Here is an 18,566-nt window from a genome sequence, read left to right as displayed (position 1 = left end):
CGAAGAGGAAGAGAGAGAGAGACAGCAAATGATTGCACTGATGGTAATGATGGTTCTGAGAGTTGGGTGCTGATTTGGAGGAGTGTTAATGTTTACTTTCCCGTGGAGGCAGAGAGACAACGAGGCACATTTAGACTCAGTGGCATAGAAAGGTTAATCTGAAATTTGAGTGGAATGCGCGGAAAGTTTTTTTTTTCTAATCTAATCTAATCTAATCTAATCTAATCAGACCCTAGCGCAGCCAATCTTTCGAAGGGATCCTGGAGAGTGCCTTAGGTTATATGACGCCTAGCACTCTTCTTGTCATTTATTAACATTTGTAGTGCGCCATTGCATTAGAATGCATTGAAACATCACAAGCGTTAAAGCGGCCAGGCCTACTGCGTAAAGCCGTATCGCAGAGATGACTCGTAATTGGGTTGTGTTTGAGCACTATGTGTTCGAACAACAACACAATTCTGAATCGACAGGGGAGGAAGAAGCGTGGGGACACACCACCATACGCTCCGAGATTTGGTTGTATTCGTTGGGAGCACCATGCTAAGAAGGTTTGGTACTCCGGGACCCTCTGGGATGGGACATTGTATTTCCACGAATGCCCTGGACACTATTTGCCGTGGTTATAGCGCCACAACTCGCTCTCTGTAACAGTATTCCTAATTCCAGTCCAAGCTCACTAAGTCGTCATGGCCTAGTGGTTAGCATTTTTGCTTACCAATCCAAAGGACGAGGGATCGAACCCCGCCTCGAGCGACTTTGATTTTTCGTTCATATTCATCATTTCAAATTTATGTGTTCTTAACTATCTCGTTGGGAGCAGATGGGCATCGAACCCAGAACCATTCGCTTACATAGCGAACACCGTAACCAGTCAGCCACGGCCGCTCCTTTGAATGCGCGGAAAGTTTTTTTTTTCAAACAGAAAAAAATGTTATTTTGAAATTTTAAGCTCGATATTGCAATGATTCAAATTGAATCAAAAATTGAAATATTAAATTAACATTGCACAAAAGAAAAAACTGATTAGCATTGTTTTTGGAGGAAGGGATAGACTTGCATTGAAGTTTCCAATAGGTAAGAAACATTTGATGCAATTTTTTTGAGTTAAGCCATTTTTTAGTTAAAGATTAAAAATTACTATTACTCTGATATCCAAAGCATTTTACATGAATTTCTTGTTTTTACAAGTATTTTTTTTGTATTTCGAGCAAAAAACAATATGTATTTCATTCCACTGAGTGCAAAACACAACAGCACACAACGCTGGTGTTGGTTCCTGTTTTCCGGAATGCCATCGCCGCGATTCCAGTTAAAGGCTCTTCAAAAGATGACGATGAGGTTGCTTTTCCTGGTTAGTGCTTGAAACAGGCTCACTCTGACTTACTGAGCTTTGATGCCTCGCCTCCGCAATTCGACACCCATAGCGGCGGGGTGGTACTTTTGGGTTTTGTAGCTGTTGCTTATTGAGTTAATGATGACGATGATGACATTGAAGTTCACGAGCACGATGGCGATGATAATGATGGCAGCAAACCCTGCTAATGGTAATGCTGGTAATGAAATTAGGCTTGGCGCCTTAGCAATTGAATCGTTGATTACTCTAGCATTGAAGCAATACATCATGAGGTACGTTTCAACCTTTGTCGTTTACTGATGGAACTTGTATGTTTCAATTTTTCCAAAGAAATTCTTGCTTACATTTTAAATTTTTCTTACATAATAGCAAAATTAATATGCTGAAATTTTAGCTGAAGAATTCATTCAATTGCATTTTTTGCAGTCAAGAAGGGAAACCCAGTTATAAGTGGGGTCCTTCCCTTCTAAATCAAATGCTAAAGCAAAAGTCAAACGGAGTCCCTTCCGGGAATCAATTTTCTCTTGCCTTCCCTTCACCACAAGGTAAAGCGGTTCCACCACGTGACTTGCTGTCACCAATTCCCAGGTCGTATTTACCTCCATTACTTTTTCTTCCCCGGTAATCTGCCACTAATCCTTGACAAACTCGCCGTTTTCTTTTTTTTTTTTTTTTGAGGGTTTTCGCGTTTGCCTGCCGCCCCATCGGCATGTGTGCAAATGGAAGCCACAAGCGAAGAATAGGACCACTTTTCCTAAACATCATCCATAATTTATTTAATGCGTTGGGATATAAATTTCGCAACACTTTCTCCGGGAAAGGCAGCTGTAAATCGGTGGGGCTTATGGCGCTAAAGCGCCACGACTTGAGATCCTCTTTATTGAGGATGAAAAAACAAAGAATGTCATAAGTAGAAGAGAAAAATGTACACCAACACAGTAAAACATGGTGCCGATTTCTGAGGAAATCAGGGAAAGGTGGTATAGGTATAGATCATTCAGTTATTAATGGAAGAACGGAACAGTCAATACAAAATTAATCTTGAAAAAGTTTTAGGCATTTGGGGTCACCATATACTACAAAATTAGATTTTTTAAAGAAAATTCTCGTTTTTTCGTTCAAGGGTCTTAAAAATCCAACATTGTAAAAACCTTTCAAGTATTCCGTTTCATTGAACGCTAAAGTAACCTATCACGGCTTACTATTAATAACAGCTCTCTATGAAATCGACCGATTTCAACCATTTTTATTTTTTTGTATTTTTTTATTTGGCTCAAACTTTGTGGGGGCCTTCTATACAAGTCAGGAAAATTGAAGTTTTCTAAGTCTCACCCAAACAGCCCACCATTTTCTAATGTCGATATCTCAACAACTAATGGTCTGATTTTCAATGATAAAACATAAAACATTCGTGAAATTTTCCGATCTCTTCAAAAAAAATATTTTGGAAAAAATTAAATCAAGACTAGCATTTTAAATTGGCTAAATATTCAATGTTTGGCCCTTTTGAAATGTTAGTCTTGATACAAAAATTTTAAAAAATATTTTTTTTGAAAAGATCGGAAAATTCTACAAATTGGACCATTAGTTGCTGAGATATCGACATTAGAAAATGGTGGGCTGTTTGGATGAGGCTTAGAAAACTTCAATTTTCCTGTTTATTTTTCTTAAAGCAACTGTCTCAGCAACCAGAGGTCCAAACTTCATTGTCTCTTAGACAATTTTATGCCAAATTTTTTGAACTTTTCAAAAAAAAAAAAAGTTTTAGAAATGGTCACTCATGGTCATTTTTTTATCGAAAAACTTTCACTATTTCACTAAAATCAAACTTTTGATGGCTATATCTTGCAAACAGAGCCCTTTATCAAAAAATCTGTACAGTACTTTTCGATTTCAAATTCAATTTTACATAAAAAAATTACTTTAAACTAGTTTTTGCGTGTAATTTTGATTTTTTTTTCCAAAAATCAATATTTTTTCAAAAATTCATGGCTCGGCGGCAGATTTGTTGACCATGTTTCTCTATGGCTCAAAACTTGCGCGTTTTTGTCCCCTCAAACATATCAAAAAATCTCGAAAATCAAAAAATACGTATTTTGGGAAAGGAACCATCCATAAACAACTTTAATGGGGGGGGGTGTATGGCGATTGTCCACGATCCCTACAAAAAAGTTTTTTTTTGTATGAATAATTGTCCACGAGGGGGGGGGGGGGTCCACGTGGTTTATGGATGGTCCCAAATTGAGTTTTTGTGAAAAAAGTTGATTAAAAATAGTCCTCAACAATACTTACAATTTTGCCAAAAAACATTGAGCAGAAAAAATACTCAAAAGTTATAGCTACACGTACCATTTTTGTATTGTATTGTATTTTTTAAAGTATTTAAAGTATTTAAAGTATTCAAAGTATTTCAAGTATTTCAAGTATTAAACTTGTGAGGAACATTGAACTAAATTTGCTATTCATCTGTATTGACTATTTCTTATTCCTGGTTTTCTGTTCTTCTTTCACTCTCCGAATCATTTGTCTCTTTTTTGTCATTGTGAGGGGATCATCGATCCATCCGCATTGACATAGGGGAGAGTGGGGAGACTTGATTCCCTTTTTTTGTATCCCACATAACTCTGTCAATTTCTCACAAAACTATGATCTTTTTGCATGAATTGAAAGCTTAAACATTCAACTATGTTTGGCTGATAAGGTTATTTCATCAGATAAACTCTTTGAATCATGCCAAGCGTTTTAAAAAAATATTTTAAACCGACATTTTCAAAATGTTGGGGGTAACTTGATCCCCCTTTCAACATTTTGAAGAATCTTAAGCGAAATGTTTCTTATCCATCCAAACTTTTAATTTTCTATAAGTAACATCAATTTCACATTAAACCTGTACGTTTGTGTTCAGAATATAACAAGTTTAGCATGCAAAATATTTAAAAACATAAAATTTTCTTTTTGTAGACCGAAATTGAGCATGTTTACAAAAGCTGGTAATTTTTGTTTACAAAACTTTTGAAAAATGGTTCAAACTGCAGTAAATTATATACAACTATACTAAAGAAAACTATGTACGAAAACCCAGCCCAATTATTTAATCTTGAGGCTGATTCCAGTGACTGTAAAAATGCAGGGATCAAGTCTCCCTAAACGCACTTTTTTAAACAATTGATTGTAAAAATAGTATGACGATAAATTTAAAGTCAAATGCGTAAGGGTTTTGGAGTTGATATGTTTATCAAACAATTCATGCATAAAAAATATTTTTTTGAATAATTTTTGAGTGTTTTCTATACTTATCAAAACAAAGAAAAAAGATCTCTTGGAAGCTTTTGGCAGCACTTCTTAGAAAAATGTGTGTAACTCAATCTAAACATTTTTTTAATTTTTTTCTTTGTTTTCTACAATGAGTTTTAGTCAATTTCGCACAACTTTCTAGAACAAAGCTAATTATTTTACCCACATGCTGACGAGATACAGGCTTGGGATCAAGTCTCCCCGGGGATCAAGTCTCCCCACTCTCCCCTACTATCTTTTCATTTGTCTGCCTTTCTTCATATTTTTCACTGTCTTTTTCACACTTACTACCAGTCTTTGTGAGGGGATACTGAGATCGATTTGCTCTCCATCCGCATTGACCTTTTCTCATCTATGATTTTCCTATACATCAGTAGTTAGAATCAAAGCCGGGGATTGGGGAGGGAGCATCAGGGCAGTGGACAGTATGCTGTAATGGTGGAGACTGGATGTGGATAGTGGAAGATAGTTTATTAGTTGTACAATTCTCAAGGATTGTCCAATTAATACATCTATTGACTTCTGTCAGTCTCCAGCTGTCTGCCGCGCCCTTTTAGGCCCCCAACAGGGTGCGAGCCCTGGTTTTCAGGTTTGTCAGACTTTTTTCGGAGTTATTGGAGGTTACTGTCGGAAGGAGATTCTCTTCCCCTGAGGACACCGTGAGTGATTTTGCTTGTTCGCGTCCAACCACCCCTTTTGGCCCTTCATACGACAGTAATTTGAAGATGCACCTTTTAAGTCTGAGCCACTGTAATTCTAGGCAACCGCTACATAGGTCATCCTTGTGGCCCTGTTGGTTATCACATCAAATCAAATCAAATCAAATCAAGAATTTCTCAGCAGTCGATTTAGCACTAGATTTTTACCCCCTGATTTATTATTGATTGGAACATTCAGAAAAATAGGTACTCGGAAAAAAATGATAATTAAAACATTACTTTTTTTTTAAGAAAAAACTATTTCCCAAAACCCATATGATTTAAGTTTCGATTTTTTTTTCGAAATATTTTAGCGGACAATGACCGCAAATTTTGAGCCATATAGAAAAATGGAGAACATTTGGTTGGCAAGTAATGATTTAAAAAAAAATGTGGTTTTAGGAAAGAAAATAAGTTTTTTTTGTCATTTAAGAAAAAAAGTTTTTGCGAAAAAAATTAAAAAACGGCAGATTAATATCAGTATACTTTTTTTCTGAATAAGGCTGGTACAATTTTTTTTAAAAGTTATAATCGGCCCGAAAAATCTAAAAAACATCAAAGTTTCAATAGAAACTTAAGTGCAATCATGTGAAATCAACGTAAAATGCATTCCCCTGCGTTTATAATCAATTTTAACATGTTGAGGTTAGTAAACATTGATTTTTATTGAATTTTCGATGTACAAAACCGCAATAAGTTTTTTTTTTGCATAGCAAATATTATTTTTTATGAAAACTAATGGTAGCATTTTTAAATGTTTTTTTTTTTCATTTTATTCTGTTTTGTAATTTTAATTACTAGCAATTATAGCATACTGTATAATAAAGTCGCAAAATATGCTAAAATATGTTTGAGCTGACACCATGCAATATAAAAAGAAAGGAAAAGAAGACGATTAGCCCACCTTTGGCAATGTTTCACCGCGAAGAATGATGTCCCCAGCTGGTGGAGGCGGCGGCTGATTTGCTATGTACACAGAAAAAAAAGTGTAAAATTACACGGCACGGAAACTTTGTTTAAAACGTAAACTTGCTCCATGTAAATTTGAAATCTAATGTTAATGGTTGAATGCCACTCAAACAACCATCATGTAAAATGAGATTGCACGTAATTGGCAAATCTCATGTAAATGACAAAAATGTTCACGAAAACAAACAAATTTGAAAGGATGAAAAGCATGTAAACTGTGAAAAACATTTAAAATTGTTCAATGTAAATGCTAAAAGAGTGTAAAATCCCATTTTTTGCCTGCTGTTGTGATTGACAGCAGGCAAAATCAAAACAACTTTGTGCAGCCGCGGGTCAGTTCGGTTGCTCGGGATTGTAAGTGTATTTCCGGCGGACTACTGTCATTGTAAAATTGGCAATATTTATCGATGGTGGGGACATTTTTCGTCGGTGTTCAAAAAAACCCGTTCACATTCCCGCTTGCATCTAATGGAAACAAGAAACGGGAGAAATCGGCGAAGAAAACAATCTAATTGGGTAATGTTGAAGTGTAAACAAAGTGTCTATCCTGCTCGTTCCTAATGTAAACATCAACTTACACGAGAAGGATAGACTCTTTGTTTACACTCCGACACTGGCAAATTTACAACAAATATTTCCAATGATTTTAAGCCCTGATAAGGATGTTGCTGGATTATCTCTGTCAGCACAAGATCAGAAGTCTCCAGAAACAAAAAAGTGGATCTGCTTGTTTCAAAGGTAAGTTCAAAAATAAAGCCTGAAAAATAGTTTGGAGATTTCACCATTCTATTTTGAATTAGGTTCCGGAAGCTGCTTGCTGCTTAACGCCGGGATCCAGGATGTGGCCCGTGAGCTGCTGGTCCTGCACTACTGGGGATACATCTGTGTCCGGAAGCGGGTCGTCGATATTATTGTAGATGGTAGTTTGCTTTGCCATCGCCGGAACGTGCGTCCTCAACTTCATCAGTTTGTATCAGTTTCCTGTGTAAGATTCCCAGTTTTTATTAAAAAAGGTAACTTATTTTAAAAAAAAAATACAAACCGATTTTACATATAATGCCAAAAATCACAGTCAACTTGAGAAAATTTACTCAACATTTTTTGAAAGTTCAAAATAAAATGCAAAGCGAAATATTCTGAACAGTTGACAGTAACTAAACTGTTTAGAACGCAAATCAAAGTAAGCAAAAAAAAAAAATGAATTTTGTCAGAGGTCCATTGCACGAAAAACTTGGCATGACTATAAAATTAATAAATACAGAACTCCTAAAAAGAGTACTCAAAATTGAGTAAAACTAAGCATGTTTGCTTTAATTTTCATTTAAAATTAACAATTGTTTTGCGTTGTGGAAACGTTCTTCAATCAATAGGATTTGTGTTGCTGTTTCTTTTTTCTAATTTATTTTTAAATTATCAGTTCAAGGTATTTTTTCCACGTTTCTTTTTATTATTCGGTTTGCATAGTTGAGTCGAGTCGCTAAGAGTCGTCAGACTCTAGTGAAAAGCTTGGTATAAAGGATTTTCATAAAACGCGAATAAAAAAATTCTAGAGTTTTTTTTAATAGGTCCTATAAACATATGAAACACTATAGCTGATAGGACATTTTCAAAAAACTCTAGAAATGCTATTATGAACAAGAATCAATCCAGTAAACTTCCTAGATTTTATTTAAATTTTAAAGTAAATTTTGGTTTTCTTCCGGAAACGTGCACCTAATTTAATACCTTTTCGTCTTAGCAAAGACACCCACCATACACACACACTAAATAAAAACTGGTAAAAGCATTTCAAGGAATCGTGAATTTAGTTAAATATTGCTTATTATTTAATCGTGCAATATTTATTTTGATTCGTTTCTTTGCAGTTTTTTCATCCCTTGTTGATGGGAAATGACATTGTGTAGAGTGGATCTCCGTTGTCAGCGGTCGTCATCCGGGAGCGGTAACCGTTGTGTCTCGAGTTGGCCTTCAGTTCCAAAACCGGTGAAGCAAATCCGTGAATCGCGGGATTATCTCGCTGATAATCAGGTTGTGCAAAATGTCCGTCCGGTGTGTGCTGGTGTACTTATTGGTGCTGCTTGTAAATGTACTCAATGTTCGATAGATGCTACCCGGTGAACCTCGTGAACCGGTGAGTTTACCTCGGCCGGGCAGGAACGCTTCTTGATGCGACAAATAATGTCCGAGTGCACGCTACGGTCCAGAACGACACCTTCATCAGTCGAGAATGCTGGATTGTCATCCGCAGCTGGACATTGGACACCTTTCACACCTTTCAGACAGCAGGAACTTGTCCTCGTCAAAGCCATGTGTGCCAAGCTGCGAGGTAAAAGCTGTGCAAGCCGGCACGGTTCCCGTACACAAAGAAGAAAAACTCAGTTCTGCAGACTTTCAAGGACATCGTGTTCAGACCACCATCATCACCAAGGTGAGTGATATCCCAGAGGTAGATTATAAGGTATTGAACCGACTCATTCTTATCAATTTTAGATCGTTGTCCTCGATGGACCAATTGCTACTGGGAAGTTAGCCGAAATGAGCCGATGAGAAACTTTTCGCAGCGTTGTGGTCTCCGCTTTACTACATCAACTCGTACGTGTACGACCTGCGCAAGCTTGGCACGCAAACATGTTTCTGAAGTCTGAAACGTGTCCACTTTCCAGCTGCAGATGAAAATCCAGCATTCTCGACTGATGAAGGTGTCGTTCTGGACCGCAGCGTGCACTCGGACATCATTTAGCGACAATGTTGACCGTGGAGGATCGCATCAAGAAGTGTTCCAGCCCGTCCGAGGTCAACTCACCGGTCTTCACCGGGCAGTATATGCCAAACATCGAGTACATCTACAAGCAGCATTATCTAAAATACATCATCAAGACCGAGAATGAAAAAATGCCCTCGGTTGTGGTCGGTTTCAGGCCTGAGCTCAGGGGCAAAGCACGCTCATACGATGAACTGGATCCCTATTTTGACCCGTGACAGTGTTCTCATAATAAGACAGGTAAGTTGAACCGTGAAATTTCTTAGGGGCCATATTTTAAACTTTTTTTTTCAGAATCGCAAAAAAGTCTGACGGCATGATTATCGAGTGAATATTGGCGGGTTTAACTTTGGTCGAACGATGACGTTTCAAATGATATAGTAAGTAGAAACGTTTTAATTTTTTTTATCCAACAAAATGCTATTTTTATTATACACGCTTGAATGGGGAAAAAATACATTTTCGTTTCGACATCCCCGTTGGATTTAGATCTTGATGTGTTTCTCATAAGCTTATACTTGTATTGATTTTCAACTATTTGAATTGCACGCTTTTGGTTTGTACTGATCTAAATTAGATTCAATACACAATCGTATGAATTCGCTTAAAAAATACATGCATGCCAATACAAACCGCAATGCTTTGAAATTTACATCAGATTCTAAATTCAACGGGGTAAAAAAATTTCGGCTTGGGTAAATTTACGTATATTTCATCGGAAATTTACATGTTTTCGAAGCGTTGTTTGTTCGGCTCGATTACATCGGATGACATTTAAATTTAAAATGAAGTTGATGTAAATTCGCATCATTAATGACGTGCACTTTTGGTACATCATAAATGATGTAAATTTACCCGATTTTTTTTTTCTGTGTAAAATAATTCACCACACTTGTGTGCTCTTCTGTGTGCTTGTGTGTACTGACTTGGTGATGGTTTCATCTACCGCAAGGATGCAAGGATTATGCCTGCTTTTCTGCCTTCCAAACGCGACGACAACGGCTTGCCAACGATGATTGTGTTCCGGTTCCACATGAGAGGGTCCCCCAGCCCCTCGTCCTCGCGAGGTTGGTTGATGAGGTGGCTTCATTTAGAACGCGGAAATAGAACAAACGTCGTGGTGTGGGCGTTGTGTGTTTGTGTGTGTGTGTGTGTGTGTGTGTGTGTGTGTGTGTTTTTTTTTTTTTTTTTTTTTTTTACAAGGTCGGAATCTGCTACCAGACACCTGAGAATTCATTCCTCAGGTAGTGTGGGGTTGGGAAAACAAAAAGAGTTTTCCGACCCACTAAACCAGTCCTTGAACGCCGTGCCCTTGTCCCCCGGGACCACCTTTCAGTATAACTTCGGGGAGGCGTTGCATTTTCTGCACTAGTCTACTTACAGGATCCATGCCGGGTGCTAGAACCATTTCCTGTCCTACATACATATGAGTCCATGCGAGGGTTTAACCGCGCCCAAGAATCGCGTTGCTTTTGATCGGCTAGTCATATGCAGCCCTCTCCTTGGACCATCGAGACGTGTACCGATTTGGTAGAGCCAACCGTCATAACGTGCTCTCCTTCACAGCCACACTCGTGGGTTCTCGACTCCTGTGACCATCGAGACGTGTACCGATTTGGTAGAGCCGACCATCATAACGTGCTCTCCTTCACAGCCACACTCGTGGGTTTTCGACTAGGCTCCTAGTCGTTCCTCCTCTGATCGTCTCTCCATTTCCGCTGGAGAGCCGAAGTGATCTGCGTCACCGCTCCGACGACCGCATTCCACTTGGCGATGTCGCTGCACATTCTTCGCACCACATTATCCGGGCTGGTGTCCGCTCCGATAATGGCCAGCGCTTCGCGCTGCCTCGAAGCGAGGGCAGGCGAACACCACGTGCTCCGGTGTTTCCTCGCAATCGACGCAGTCCGGACAGAGAGGAGACTCTGCATGTCCAAACCTGTGCAGGTACTTCCTGAAGCAGCCATGGCCCGACAGGAACTGTGTGAGGTGGAAGGTGACCTCTCCATGCCTTCTGCTCACCCACGTGGATACGGACGGGATAAGCCGATGCGTCCATCTGCCTTTCTCCGTGGTGTCCCTCACGTTGCCACCTTGCCAGCGATTCGGCTCTCGCAGCTTCCCGGATACCTCTCGTGCCTCTCCGGGTGTAGCGCACGGTGTCCTCCTCCAGTGTGATGCCGATGGGGATCATTCCGGCTATGACGCCAACTGCTTCCGACGAAATGGTCCTGTACGCGCTTGCAACCCGCATGGCCATCAGTCTCTGCGTTCTGTCGAGCAGCGCTCGATTTCGCTTCGTCCCCAGCGCCGTCCACCATACCGGTCCGCCGTACCTAAGTATGGACGTCGCGACACTTGCCAAGAGGCGGCGCCTACTGCTCCTGGGTCCAGCGTTGTTCGGCATCATCCTCGACAGTGCCATGATCGCCTTAGCCGCCTTCTCGCAGGCGTAATCGACGTGGCTGTTGAAGTTCAGCCGGTCATCCACCATCACCCCGAGGTACTTGAGCGCTGTGTGTGTGTGTGTGTGTGTGTGTGTGTGTGTGTGTGTGTGTGTGTGTGTGTGTGTGTGTGTGTGTGTGTGTGTGTGTGTGTGTGTGTGTGTGTGTGCCAATGTGTGATTACTGTAATGAGCTTTTGAGACCATGTAATTAACTTGATCATCATCAGCTTCATCTTGTACGGCGAGGCAGTGACATGGTATGACAGCCACATCAGTTATTGGCAGTTTGACGACCCCGAAGGCGACACACCCAGGCCAGGCTGCACCCGACGAAAGATGTCGCTGCCTGTAGGGCGAGGTGCCAAAAGCCTCATCATCTGTCGGGTTTTTGGTAACTTTGTGCACATAAAATTCAATGTAAGACCGAGGAGCAGAGCTATTAAATTGGTCTTGTACGCAGCGGTAGGGAAAATCCATCAGCCGTACTTTAACGAAACGAAATTGAACTTTTGCAGAGCACTCTGACAAAGCCAAGAAGATTTTTCGCCCTGCATTTATGACTCAGTGTGGAAGCACTCCAATACCAAGACTCCCATTTTATTGCGTAATAAAATTAAGTCAGTATTAAGTTTCCAGTATCAGTATCAGATCTCAGATACTCAGACAGACCACTAAATCGGGGTGGAAGTGAGAAGCAATAGAAAAACCAGTAGCATGGTTTTGTGGCCAAATCCCCCTCCAACCCCTCTACTGAGTGTCATGGGTTTAAAGCTTTAGCCAAGGGGAATGTGAAAGCAACGAACGGTGCGCGAGACAATTGTTGACCTTTTGCCAGGCAATTGGTGAACTTGTTCGCAGATAAGTGCTTCAACGTAATTAAGCAATGCCGTTTGGGGGGGGGTTCGGTCAAGCCATTCCCATTTTTGTTCACATGGTGGGAAATTTGAGAACAATGAAGACTTGTTGCCGAATTTATACATAATCTGATTTTTGAACCGTAATGCTAATTATGTGGCACAGCGAACTTAAAAAACTGTTAAAATGAATTCAACATACATACGTATATTGAAAAATTTACCTCTGTAATGCTTTACATTTTTTCTGCGAGCCTTTTTGACAGTTACTTTGACAGCTTTAGTTTTCGAGAATTTTACTTCTCTTGTTCGAAGTTTTTTTCTCATTATTTTTAGTATCTAAAATTTCGGTTATCTTGTTAAGTTTATGTTTGTTTCTGAAAGAATTTGGCATATTTTACCATTACATATCAACAAATCACTTTTTACCTTTTCATTAATTAGATTTTTTGACGAATTTTTAAACTGAAACGCGCTAAGAAGCGAAGAATTTATTACTTTTAACTCACGAAAATCAATCAGATTTCGATGAAATTCTAAGTTGCCAATGTTCCAAAAATATTAATGATTGTATAAAATCGTCTAGAGCATAATCTTTGCCAGGGTTTTTAGATTGCTCATTTTAATGATCTTTTATATTAGGTTGCAGATTGCCTGTTCCATTATTGTGGGATATTATTTTGCGTTTCGCGATTATGAAACATCTGATTTGAAATGATTTCTTCGCTTAAAGTTATCAATCCGTTGAAAATATGCACTTCTGTTTACAAATGTAAGAAACACATATTCAAAAGCAAGACATGAATGCTGCAAAAGTGGTAAAATGTCTATAAAAATAATAAAAAAAAACATGTTCAAAATGATTGGATTGCAATGGTCAATGATTAATATGTATATGTTGTAATATATTTCTCTCGGTTTTTTGAGAAAGTTTTTTTCAAATGTAGGGGAAGGGAGGAACGAAAAATAGAATTAATTGTAATGGCTTTAGGAAATAACAACAAAATCCAACAATATTATGTCTTAAAATATTATGAACTTTGCAAATCTGGAATAACCCATTTTTTCATTTAGCACACCCAAGTAACCGCGGGACTGTAGAAGGTAACTTTAAATCCCCTCTATATCAACATATAAAGTTTGTCTATAAAGCCTTGAAACTTTATATTCACTTTATACGCATGGAGGTAAAATTGAGTGGCGAAGTCTAGAGTTGATATAAAGTTATACAGCGGTAAAACGTCAAAATACTACTTACCGACAGAACAAAAATAGAAAAATCAAAAAGCTTTGCGCAGCTCTTTCTCTCTCTTGGGAGAGTGCTTTTACGCTGAGATGACGATTTTGAAAGTTTGTTTGTTTTTTTTTGATGTGTTGCTTTGCTTTCGAAATTCTAAACTGCGTGTACTGAGATTTTTCACCTTGATGCCCTGCGCCAACCGTCTCGTCCGTCCTGAAATATGTTTATTCAGATGATTTTTGCCGACTAAGTCTTCCTTGAGGAACAACTTCAGGAAAAACTGAAACACTTGCCAGATTAAAACAGAGTATTTATTTATGTTTATACTAAGAGCACTAAATCACAAAATTCTTTGACGAACAGGACCGAGCACGGTGCGTCGACTGAGCACCCGGTCCCGGGGTCTTGGTGCGGTTTCCGCCGGTGGCACGCAGCGTGATTCCGAGCGACTTGCACTTATCGGCGACGTCCTGAGCAGCCAACAAAGCGGCGTAGGGCGAGGCCTCGTCACGATCGGCCTTGGCGTTCATGTTGCCGGTGACGTTGTTTCTTTGCCCGAAAGATCCGTGACGTGGACGAAAGTGTCGTTGAAGCTGGCGTAGAGCGAAAACTCCTCCTTTCTAGTTTTGTTTTTGCAGGAAGCCATCGTAACTAGAAAATTGTATCTTGCGACGATAAGGAGCTGTTCTGGAAAAAAGAATTGTTTAATACTAAGCCCTGTTAAACTAAGTATAATTGACTCACATTTTTATAGACTCTGAACCGTGCGCCGAACGATTTTACCTGCTGCAAACATAAACATACCACGGAATACTGCCAAACTTTTATTGCCCTCACTAGTGTTAAGTTAGTGTTTTGAAACATTTTAAGAAATGTAAAAATGTGATATAACATTAAAAGCTTACTCTACAGTGATATATAAAGCTTACCACTAATGCTTCGAAACATTGTTGTGCTGAATGCTTCGAAACTTAAATTGGCTGTTCTATATGTTATTATACGGTAAGTAATAATGTTTCAAGCTACAAATGTTTCGAAACATTTGGAAAGACTATTTAAAGTGTCATAGCATCGGGAATGTTTATTTAGAGTGAATTTAGAGTTTTGATTTAGTGCTTGTGGTTACTTGGGCATAAACGTCATTTTTTGGTAATTTGCATAAGGCTTCATCCATAAAGGACGTCACGCTAAAATCAGCCAAAATTTACCCCCCCCCCTCCCCCCTCCCTCCTTTGTCGCGCTTTCCCTATACTTATAACACGCAATGTCACACTTTCTGAGACCCCCCCCCCCCTCCCCCCCTAGAGCGTGACATACTTTATGGATGACGCCTAAATTGTTTATAAAGTAAAACAATGTTGTACAGTCATCCCACTTATTTGGAACACCCACAAATTCGGAACACTTTTATGATAATTTGTGAATAACAGGCCAAAAGTAGCTTTTCTGTCGACCTTACTATTTTTAGAACCTTCATTTGGACATTATCTTGCTATTTCACTAGTAAAAGTAGTACTTTTTGAACAAAAAACTTCATTCCAAGACTATTTTGCCCAGAGCAGAAAAACACTGGCTCCAAATGGCCTGTTTAATAATTGTGGGATGTTATTATGCCTCCCACTATTGTGGAACACCTGAATTTAACTGAAATTTTCACACACAAAATTATCAAACCATGCATAAAACATCACTAAGCTTGAGTTTCATTGGTTTCAGTGTGTGAAGTCATTATTTAGTAATAAATATGTACTCCTGGAGAGATCCAAAGTTTGTTTACATTCGTAAGAAAAAAGTGTTCCGAATTTGTGGATTTCAAGGGTCAAAGTAAATCTTAAAAAACTTCATATAAAAGTTAAAATTTGCAGTTGTTCGATACAGCATTCGAAAGATCGCAAGAAAAGCATTCAAATGAAGGTAAAAGCGAATCATTAAGTTTTTTTTTTTTTTTTCAATTCGGTTTTATTGGTGAATAATCAAGATACAATAAGTTCTTTTGAGGTACATAACAGAGTTTTGGAGTTCCTTACAGCTGTGTGTTACATCATAATCTATTTTGGAACAGTTATTGCTTGCGAATAAAGGTGTCACCAAGAGTAAGAAAAAAAAAAAAAAACTTACTAAAATTGCAAGGGAAAGGGGATAGAAATAGAAAAAGCTTAAAACTAGATCACAGTTTTTTATCATTTATAGATGTGCTTGATCATCAGCTCCCCAAGGGCCAGGAATTGCTCCGCCTTGTTACGGCAGGTCCGAAACCGCGTCATCATCTCCCCTGCGAGAGCAAAGAACTCTGGCAGGGTAAAGAGATCTTCTCCGGTAACTTCTTGCTGGGCCGTATTGCCACTGCCGGCAGCGACCACGCTGGCGAACGATCGCCCCCATCCAGGAGGGAACGCTGAGTTGTCCGCTGGAACCGTACGATGACCAGCTGCCGGCACGGTTTCGCTCGTACTTCGCTGAGGAGGGTGGGACGCTGCTGCTTTCTTCTTCCTCTTTTCCTGCTCCTCGAGGTAGTTTTCCGTGCGCTGCATCCACGGTAGTTGCTGGTATGGTTACCTCCGCAGTTGGCGCACTTGATGCGCGCCTTCGTTGCTCTGCCTTGTCCCCAAGTCCGCTTTGCACGGCAGTGCACACGCCTCAGAGAGGTGTGATTCACCGCACTTCACACAGCGGGGCGGGAGGTTGCAGTTCCGCGAGCCGTGGCCGAATTTCTGGCAACGGTGGCATTGTGCTGCGTCCGACGGGTTCTTTGAGTAGAACCGCCAGTTTACCCAAAACCCGTCCAACGCCTTAGTTCGCCGCAGGTCTTGAATTTTGACGGTGCCGCGGTCGAAGTACAACAGGTACAGGGTGTGTGTACCTGTTACTGTTGTCTTCCGCGAGAGGACTTTTATGTCACGCGGTGTTATGCCAGCACCCGAGAGGTCCTTCTTGAGGTCGGAGATCGGGCGGTCTTGGTACCCCTGCAAAACGACCTTAACGGCAGTCTTCTGCACGGGGTCGAATGTGTAAAACTTGAAGTTTTGACGCTTCAGTTTCTCCACAACCAGGTCGAAGTTCTTTTTGTCAAAAGTGTAAACTTGCACTGACGACTTACCGATTTTCAGACAATATCCGAGGCCTTCCAGCAACTCGTCAACATCGTCCGCCAACGTGTCCAAAACAAAAATTGGAGGTGGTCTACGTTCCTTTGCAGAATTGTTCTTTTTTGGCGTCGACACTTTCTTCCGTGCACGCCCTTCATCGTCGTCGTCGTCGGTAGTACTGCTACCGTCGGTGTTGTTTTCTTCATCGTCGCTCAGCATCTGGAACTCGTTCCTGATGGGGATGTTGGCGTCGTGGCACCGGAAGTACCGGAACGGGTTCGCACTGGTGATCTCGGAACGTATCCGGGATGTAGATACTTTTTGTCGATTCCATCTGCGCTCACGCTCCCCTGCGCGATGGCGGCCGACACGGCGTTTGTTTGTTTACCTTTTTGCACACGGCCGGTAGACGAACTTCGCAGGTTTTTCGAGGCCGCACTCGAACTGCCACGGCCACGGCCGGCCTTTGGCATGCTGGAGAAGCAAACTCGCGGGTAATCACAATCAACTACGGCGAAAAATTTCGAAAAAAACGGTAGAGCATAGAGCACTTGACTGCTGCTTGCTCTCGTGCGTACACGGAGGTGAATCATTAAGTTCAATTATCAATTTGCTATGATTTTTTGAACATTGGCCGATCTGGAAACCGTTCCGAATATGTGGAATGACTGTACAACGTTGAAGAACAGTCAATTACAGAAAAAATATATGTTTTAAAATATCGAAAAATGAATGACGTGTTCATGATCAGGGAACAAAATTACCCCTTAGAAAAATGTTAAAAACTAATCATCACTGGTCAATTTTTGTCCAATTTCGTGTGAGTTGGCCGAGAATGCTTTTGACACATTCTCCGGCAATGTACACCTTAGGATGAAATTTTGAAAAGCGTGTATGAGCTATTTGGATATTTTTCCTCGATTCTAGACTACTTGAAGCTTCAAAAATCATGGTTTTCATTAATTGAACTTTAAAATATCATTATGTACAAGTTGGTTAAGTTATGCATCAATTCGTGATAAAATCATCGTTTTAAAACATTTTTCTAAAAACTCCTGGTTTTCAGCGAAATAAAATCCAAAAAATATTCTTTTGATTGCATTTTGTAGGTTTTTAGTTGTACCAAACGGAAATGTCATGGGTTTGCAGTTTATCTTAAGTTAAGTATTTTTCAAACTAGTGTAAGTTTACCATTTTATTGCGTTGCAACGTCACGAAAAAGGGACATTTGTTTATGTCAACAAAAACTAAACATTCAATCATTTTGATATTTCGGATGCTCTTTGTACTTGGAAAGAGCTTTCAAATGCAATCTAGAGCGACTTAATTGGTTGTCTAGATCCAAAGTTACAACAGGTTTAAGTTTGCGTTGCAACGTCACGAAATTTTAAATCATATTGGTCACATGGCAAAAAGGTGTATGCGTAGTTGGTTGTTGAAGATAAAAGGATACTAAATATTATATATTTGTTATATAATGTTTTCGAGCATATTTACAGAAGAATTGTACATGGGTCATTCACAAATTCCGTCATTTAAGTTTGATGCAACTCGAAAAAAAAGTATTTTATGAAACTTGTTGAACAAATCAAAATAGACCGATGTTCACAAGGGGGAAAAATTCTAAAACTTTCAAAAAAGTAATCACGTGGTTACTGGATGGTGGTTACTCCCTTCTAAAACTTCCACGTGTTTTGTAAGTTGCCCAAAACCATTAAAATATTAAGGGAGCGTTCTTGCATTACGTAACAAAACATTTATATTTTTAGACCCCCTCCACCCCCTGGAAATACATTTCCGATACACTTTTTTTGTGTAAATCCTCGAACCCTCCTCCCTCCACCTTGATATTACTCCGTTACGT

The 18,566-nt window shown here is 39.7% G+C and overlaps 1 protein-coding gene and 1 pseudogene across 5 annotated transcripts in view; one reads left to right on the top strand and one right to left on the bottom strand.

Annotated features, from left to right (window-relative positions):
• Nucleotides 1-18,566, top strand: part of LOC6044622 — a 226,162-nt gene that overhangs the window by 152,287 nt on the left and 55,309 nt on the right. The gene's annotated exons all lie outside the window — the stretch shown is intronic.
• On the bottom strand, nt 13,952-14,366 carry LOC6049021 (annotated as a pseudogene).

This window comes from Culex quinquefasciatus, chromosome 2 (genome assembly GCF_015732765.1).
Source record: "Culex quinquefasciatus strain JHB chromosome 2, VPISU_Cqui_1.0_pri_paternal, whole genome shotgun sequence".
NCBI lineage: Eukaryota > Metazoa > Arthropoda > Insecta > Diptera > Culicidae > Culex > Culex quinquefasciatus.
The sequence above is the reverse complement of the archived record's forward strand: the minus strand, read 5'-3'. Positions and strand labels throughout refer to the sequence as shown.